Raw genomic sequence first — 7,991 nt, forward strand, 5'->3', positions numbered from 1 at the left:
TCTATATACCTTGTAGGTCATAGAGATAAATGATGATACACAGACAAAGCTGTACCCTTTGTTTGGGTGGGGAATAATAATGAATATTTTTCTGTCATAGAGACACATAAATGCTAATCGTACCACTTATGGTTGCTTTTAAAATAAGTTCATTCTTGTAGTGGTGGCTCTTAGAAATCAAGAGACTGATGAGCATTTACAGATGACACCAATCAATCAGCAAGACAAATCCTCTGTACCATGTGCTACTATGAGAGACAGGCAATCTCCCTGCATGCAAACAATGTCCCCAATTTGTCAGAGGCACAAAAGGAGCTCTGGCAGACCCCATTTGCATCACTTTGTACACAACAATGTATTTGATCACAGCATTGATTATTTTATTGTTTGGAAAAAAGGATGTCCCTATAATGCATATGAGCCTTTTGATCAATCAATTTCTGGAGTTTATCTGCTTTGACCTCTCCAAAAAAATATATTTTTAAAAGATTTAAAATAAGAAGAAAGATGAAATGTTTAAAGGCTCCAACAGGCAAATTAAAGATATACTTAAGAAATCGGTTTTACTTATCGATTTAATTCCTCATTGATTCTCTAGTGAGATTGCACTGAGTTAGGGGAAAAAAAACCTGAAAACATGCACCATGTTGTTTTCCATTCACACAAAATGAAAGAAATGAACATTTTAACATGAAATGCAACTTTTTGCACCGCAAAATTTGTGCCAACAAATGTACGTTTACCTTTCAAGACTTGAGGTCCAAGAGCCAAGGGGGAAGAAATCATGCTGTCAGGGCTTTTTATTAGCAAAGTCTGTGGTATTAGTCAGAAGTGAAGGATTGATAAATGGCTCCAAAATTAGGTAAATATCTAAGAAAAACAGATTTTAGTTTTTAAGAAATTTTGAACTAATGCTCACCTTCGCCATGAAGCCACCAAATAAATACTTTTAGAATCACCTATCACTGCAATTTCACCTCAAAAGTCTGCATGTCCTTTAGTGGGCATATACTATAAATTGATTTGTGTACTTGTCATAATTTTTAGTCTTACTGAAGACTTTTAAGCTAATTTAACGCCTGGACTTTGATCGTCATTCTAACACATGAATGTTCTGTTATTGAAATTATTCCAGCCTTGCTTTCACTAAAAATGCATAAATGACGTCCTGATCCATCTTAGTTAAACTAAAGAAAATGTTTACCATTATTGGAGAAGAATATTGCTTTCCAAACATTTATCAAGGATGATGAAGACATCTGTCGCAGTATCATCCACAGAGTTAAGATGTATGGTCAGACGGAGAAGCAGTGCTGCGACGCCACTCGTTTAAACCAGCTACTATTTAGCTACACTCTCTAATTGAGCATGTACATCACATTTTAGTGGTTGCATATTATCACCACACAAGGACCAATTGATCATTAGTCCATCAATATGTAGTTTGCATAAAATTATTTCCCCTAAATAGTCTATGTTTGAGGTGATTCAGGGTTGGTTTATCAATAATGTAAATGAGCCATTTGGGCATTAAGAGGCCGTCTCTGAGAATGACAGACCACAAGGCATTAGTGAGGTAATATCCAATGCAATTCTCCCTGCCCCAAAAGCCAATGGATAAAGTGATTGGTTCAGTCACTGAGTTTTGCACTTTGTTTGTTGCTTCTTTTAATTGTTTTCGTTTCGTTTTGTTTTATTAAAGAGGCGTCACCTAAGAATATTGTAACTGTGATTTACAGGCACTGACTCCTCAGTGCCTGCCAATAAGAGACCAGCAGCAGTAGTGTGGGGAAATATTTATTATCAAATTTGATATGCCATTTTTTTTTTCAATCAAGAGAAGGTAAACATTGTCATCTTTCAAGTAAGTGATTCAAATTAATAGCATGAGATGTATCAAAAACAACTAAAGCCTGTCAACGTGTACATTGTTATGTATTGTGTTACAACATATTGTGGTTTGCTACAAAAAATACAAAAAATAAAAATGTAATCCAAGTTAAAATATGCTTTTGTTGAAACATCTAAAAGGTCATAAAACACAGAAATTGTAGCTAGTTATATGTTATTATATAACAGTAAAATGACATCACTGTAAGTATACCATAGTCTAAAATCTGTATGAAGTAACATATATTCATATTCCACCTTTTGATTGGTGGTAAATTGGCTTCACAGAGATCCAAATATTGTCAGTGTTTTGAATGTTGAGAGGATGAGCTCTGCACCAGTCTGATTATACGTCTCAGTATGACTGAGTCATATCTTTACCTGCCACTCAGCACCAACGCTCTGCCATCATCTCGGAATGCTGGCACACAAGGGGACTCATTAGCCTGGTATTACAGATGTGACAAGCGCACCATAATAGGCCAATTATCCCAAAATGCCAAATTTCACTCCAAAGGAAAAGAAGTGTGTTGTGATTAATGGAGAACACTTAAGGGGAAGAGTTAGACAACGCTGTTGGATAGGAGAAAATATGTATCAGGCTGCCACCACTACAGATGCTTCCTCCCTCCTGACAACTGCAATTCATTTGAGATGCTATTAACATGCATAATTATGCTAATCAACCGGTAATTAAGTGCCAATTCATCAGAGACCATTTTTTTTTGTCTGTAATTTCATCAAGCGTGGCTGGTGGGGTTTTTTGTTTTTTTTTCTTGCATATTTCTTTATGCAATATTGCCCAAATGAGACTGTCTTATCTCATCAAACAGCTCCCTTGCTGTATGTATTTGCAGTTTGTAAACAGGATGTGACAAAAAGAGGATGCAGTGTATTCTGACTCTGGTTTTCATATTTACGCAGGAGGTTAATAAAACCACACGACCAGGTGTTTTGTTAATAAATGTGACGATCATGTCCATAAGAGGTGGATAGCTTACACAGTGAAATAGTATTTTTCAGTTTGTTAAAATAGTAACTGTAATAGCTATTTATGAGTACTCTGAATTATAAATTTTGGAAGAAAAGTTTGAATGGTTGTTTTGTTCTTCAACTCAGTGGACATTTTTCTGTTTTCTCCTTACAGACCGTCAGCATCAACGTCTCGTGATCGACTTTCCTTGTGTCAATTAATATAAATCCAATAAGTAATACATCTCTATGACCCCAGCTTTTAATCGTTCTGTTTGTTCAAAGTGATTTTGCAGCCAAGAGGAAAAAGTGTGTCATATTTTTTTGCTTTTTTTGAGTCCCACCTAAATGTTTCAGATGAGACAAATATTGAGATCATTGAAAGATCATTTCAGTAATTGCAAAAAGGCAATTTTCAAATTGTAATTTCATCTATTACATTACAAAATCTATTCGAACACGCCTGGCTCAGTGTGAAAAAGCAACTGCCACTGAACCTGATATCCTGTTGTTCTACACCGAACAGAAACAACTGACATCAAACATTCTCCATTTCTGGCACTGAGGGATTTTGACGTATTCTTTCTAGCAGTATTACTTTAATTCAGTAGTATTGGAGGTTTTTCAAGAATAAATGACTAGTTAAAGGTTTTGTCATATGATCTCAGTCAGAATTAAGTCTGAACTTTGATTAGGCCCCTTTAAAGACATTTTTTCTCCCTTTGCTCACTTGCTGGTTGGTTTGGGGATAGTTAATAAATAAATGTTGAGACTGATTTTGGTAGACACTGGTGTTATTTATTTTTGATATTAAACTACCCAAAATATTTAATTTCAACAAAAAAAAGATAAGAAATTCACAAGGGGCAAACACTTTTTCCAGCTCATTATAGATTAGGAATTAGATCTAAGAAATGGCAAAGATAAAAAAAAAAAGAATAACTAAAGCAAGAAGTTCACAGCATCATACCATATATAGAATTTGCTACAGTTTTGTTCTTGCTTTGTCTTCTCTCTTTTAGTGCACCACAGAACTGTTGTCTGAGACTGCACAGCACATATGAAATGTTAATTGCATTGGCAAGCCTCTGTCCAGTTTCATCTCGGGAGTCAGACAGGTGTTCTCATCAGACATGAAAGCCTTTGGTGATGTGTGTCAGTCTTGGTCACCCATGATGACGTCCAGGGGTGCAGAAACAGCGTCCATTCTTCTGACATGGGAACTCTTTTGACTTTCAGCACTTTTATGATAGTTCTGGTTGTCAAACCGGCCATTCAGAGCAGATTAACTCAGATTTAAAAGTGGGTAACATAACATCTTTTCTTTCTTTTTTTTTTAATAGTGATGGTGTTTGTAATTTTACAGTCTGACAATGTATATGTGTTAACTTGGTTGTACAAGGCTCTGTTCTCAGTGGTTTCTGGTTTTAGAAACCACGTCTGACCTAGTGTTATTATTTACTTCAAATAAAGCCAACGTGACCAGTAAATTATTTAAAGGAATGCAATATTATTATCTTCAATTGTAGAGACATTTAAAGATTTTTCATCAGTAGTAAGCACACCTGTGTGGAGCATCACTTGCACACGTTTATTTCAATGCTTGAAAATAAAATGTCATTTAAAGGGGCTGTATTTTGTAAAATTGACTTTGTTTTCGCTCTGTGTCATCTTATAATGTCACTCACACGTGGATTGCTTTAATTGTTTTTCACGCATGCTTGAGAAATTGTTAAATGTTCCTTGGCAACCATTCTGATTTGCAAAACGTTTGGTGGAACCAAGCGCCGCCTTCCAAGCAGCTCCTTCTCACAGCTGCAGTCTCCAAGCCTTCCCCACTCAGCTCCCTCAAACTAGCAGCAGCAGCAACTGACTTGACGCCAAAGCAAGATCTGACATATTCATGTCCCGGGCAGATTGTCTGACTGGAACTGATATTCATGTCTCGAAGCAATCCAGTCTGACACCACCTTGAATCTGAAGAGGGAGGTGCTGATTAGGTGGGAAATTTTGGTCTGTTCAAATAATCTCTGTGAGCATTATTTGTATTTGTGATTGGTTTAGAATTTTTCATCATCGCGCACGTTTAAAACCAACAGTCGTTACATGTACGCAGCAAATTCAGAATGTCTTTAGATAGCTCAAAGATTTAAAGACACAAACTTATATCGTTAAAGATATTAAGACGATCCAAGTCAGATAAGTCTGTCACATTAGATGAACTCATCGCAGAGAGCAAAACGAAACAACCAACCACGGCGATGCTGCCTCATTCTTTGGGATGAGATGGGCTCCGAGGTTTGATGGGGCAGAAAGAGACTCGTGTAGACGGCTGACTGCTCCTTTAGACGGCATGTCAGCGTTGGCTCGGAAGCCACTCTGCCGCATCTGGGTGATGCAGTCATCATTGTGGCAGGCCTGTCAGAACAAACTGGTGTGCCGGAGACAGATACGACTTCAGTGGCTGGATGGAGAGTATGCAACACATGCACCTCCCTAACATCAAATATGTTCCCCCAACTGGCAAGCTGGTGGTACATTACTGACAGGAATGGCCAGTGACATCAGATGAAAACATGATTATGCCTCACTTAGGGCATCTAAAAGAGTAAATGGAGCAGGCAGAAATGGGGAGGAACTAAAAAGCACTAAATAGAGCTAAAAAAAAGAAGCCTAAACTAGTTTTTGTTGCAATGAATAAAAAAAGGACAAAAGAAGAAGAATAAAGCTCATAGGTGGAGTAAAAAAAAACTGGAAGCAGATGCTGCCAATAGAGGGTTTATGTTGCATCACCTATCCATCGTTTTTATTTGTGATGCATTTAAATAGACTGACAGTCACAGTGGTAGAATAATGTGTAATCATTAGCAAAGAGTTTGCAAAAATATTTATGTAATGTAAACAGTAATAATTTAATTCCACTTTCTTTTTTCCTTTTGATGTGCTATTAAAAAGTAACTTGGAAACCAATGAATGTCACAAACACTTACAGTTAATTAAAACAATAGATACCATATTGCAAGGTAATATGTCAGTCAAGCCCTCCTTGCCTGCAGGTAGCAATTTACAGCAGAGGCATTATGAGAGAGGGTGACACAAATAATAGCTATTAAACTGTCAGCGGGTGCAGGCTGGATCACATTACTGAAATTAGCCTAAGATGCACTGTTATAAACAAAGCCTCTTTTCTCCACATAGACATGCACAAAAAACAAACACAAAAAAAACTTGGAAAGCAGAGTAAAACTGAAACTGAATAAAATGTGGATACATCTGACATGATTTTAGATCTAATCTGTTTTTTGCTTTTTTTAAATGTGAAAAGTCTTACATACCACGTTGTAATTAGAGCGAAATGACAACAGAAGGTTCTTAAACTCTCAGACCTTCCACATTAAAGATTGCATTCATAGATTTTTCAAGAATAAGTAACAAAATAGATGCTTAAATGATTGTCCCAAAAAACGAATAAAAGTGATTCGATAATAAGTGACTAAGAGCTGAAACCAAGTCTAAAAGTTCACAACTGACGGTTTTCTGTCAGACTGCATAGGCAACACTGACACCTGCTGGTTTAAAGGGATTTATGTTGCACTTAACATTCAATTCATGTAACCTCTTGTCTTATATTATAATCACCAGCTTTATTAAATCTTGTGTTACGATTACTTCATGCGTTTTTAAGGTGTTCAGCTACTTCCATAATGCCAACCTCCACTCTCACATCTCTCCAATTTTTTATGTTGATGAGTTGAATAAAAATAAGGACTTATGACACTGTCATTTGCACTTAATCATCAGAATATTCTTTATCAAACTAATGAAATGCAGAGCTAATATATTACTTGTATTTTTTTGTGTGTTTGAAAAATAGGTATCCAAATGTTTTGCCATTGTGCCACTGCTACAATACCAATTGAAATTGCTGGAATATTTTAGATTCACAGACACAGCCCTGGTTTTATTAAGCTTTTTTTACTGTAAGATTCTTTTATATGGAGCAGGGTTCCATAATTTTACACACCTAAAGTTTTCACTGTGCTATTAAGATATGATATGTACATATTTTGCAGCATTTTTTGTAGTTGCTGCAAAGGTTTCAGTAAAACAGGAAAATGCTGAACATTTTTTTTTGTTGGTTTAACCCAGTGACAACCAAAAATTCAATGAGCTTTGACAGATCTGACTAAAGGTAATATTAAATAGTCTTATATTCTTGAATAAATTGAAACAAAAAACAAAATAATGTCTTAGCTAATTTTAAATACTTGTCAACTATAGTTCACAATGCAGTTATTAAAAAAAAAAAAAAAAAAACTTACAGAGAAGTGCCCACATGTTGCAGGTAGAACAGGCTGATACCAAACACCATCACAAAGAAGATTAAAAAAAAACAACAAATTAGCTGTTTATTTAAATACATCAAATACGTAAAGCGCTCAATTAAAATAACTGAAAAATAAAGAAAAAAATAAGTCTACTAGTGAAAAACAAACACCTCATGTTTCTCTTCACAAAGCAGAATTTTGTCTATCATTTCGATCTTTGCAATGCAGAGAAAAGCTACACTAAAATAAAACTAGATACATTTTTATTTGTATTTCTTTTAGGCTGTTCCAAGCAGCAACATGTCCAAAAGTGAGACCAACGTTTTATGAACAGCACCATAAAACAGATATGAAAATACATATAAACAACAACAACAACAAAAGAGTAAAGCAACAGTTTGAAGTCTGGTCTGAGCAGATCTATATTTTCCATCCCGGCGATCATTTGCTTCCAGATGCAGCTTTAATATGCACTGCAGTTTCTAATGGGTTAATAAAACCGACACATATGGCTACTGATTACTTGCCAGTATGTAAGATTGTTTTTTTTTTAACAATTATATCTGGCTTGTTCAGGTATTAAATGAAACCTGGCTACATTTGTCATACACATTAAAACATTTTTTGTGTGTTTTAATGTGTATGAAATAATAGCCTGTTGTCAGTTTTATAACTTAAACTGACAACAGACTGTGCAAATATTTTGGTGTATTATAAGGATTAAAAAAAAAAAAAATTGGAAAAGAAATAAAAAATTCTACAGTTCTTGCAATTTACCCTCTTGTATTCCAGGTGGAAGTA

The sequence above is a fragment of the Poecilia reticulata genome, chromosome 3 (assembly GCF_904066995.2).
Source record: "Poecilia reticulata chromosome 3, P_reticulata-male-v2, whole genome shotgun sequence".
In the NCBI taxonomy this organism is placed as follows: Eukaryota; Metazoa; Chordata; class Actinopteri; order Cyprinodontiformes; family Poeciliidae; genus Poecilia; species Poecilia reticulata.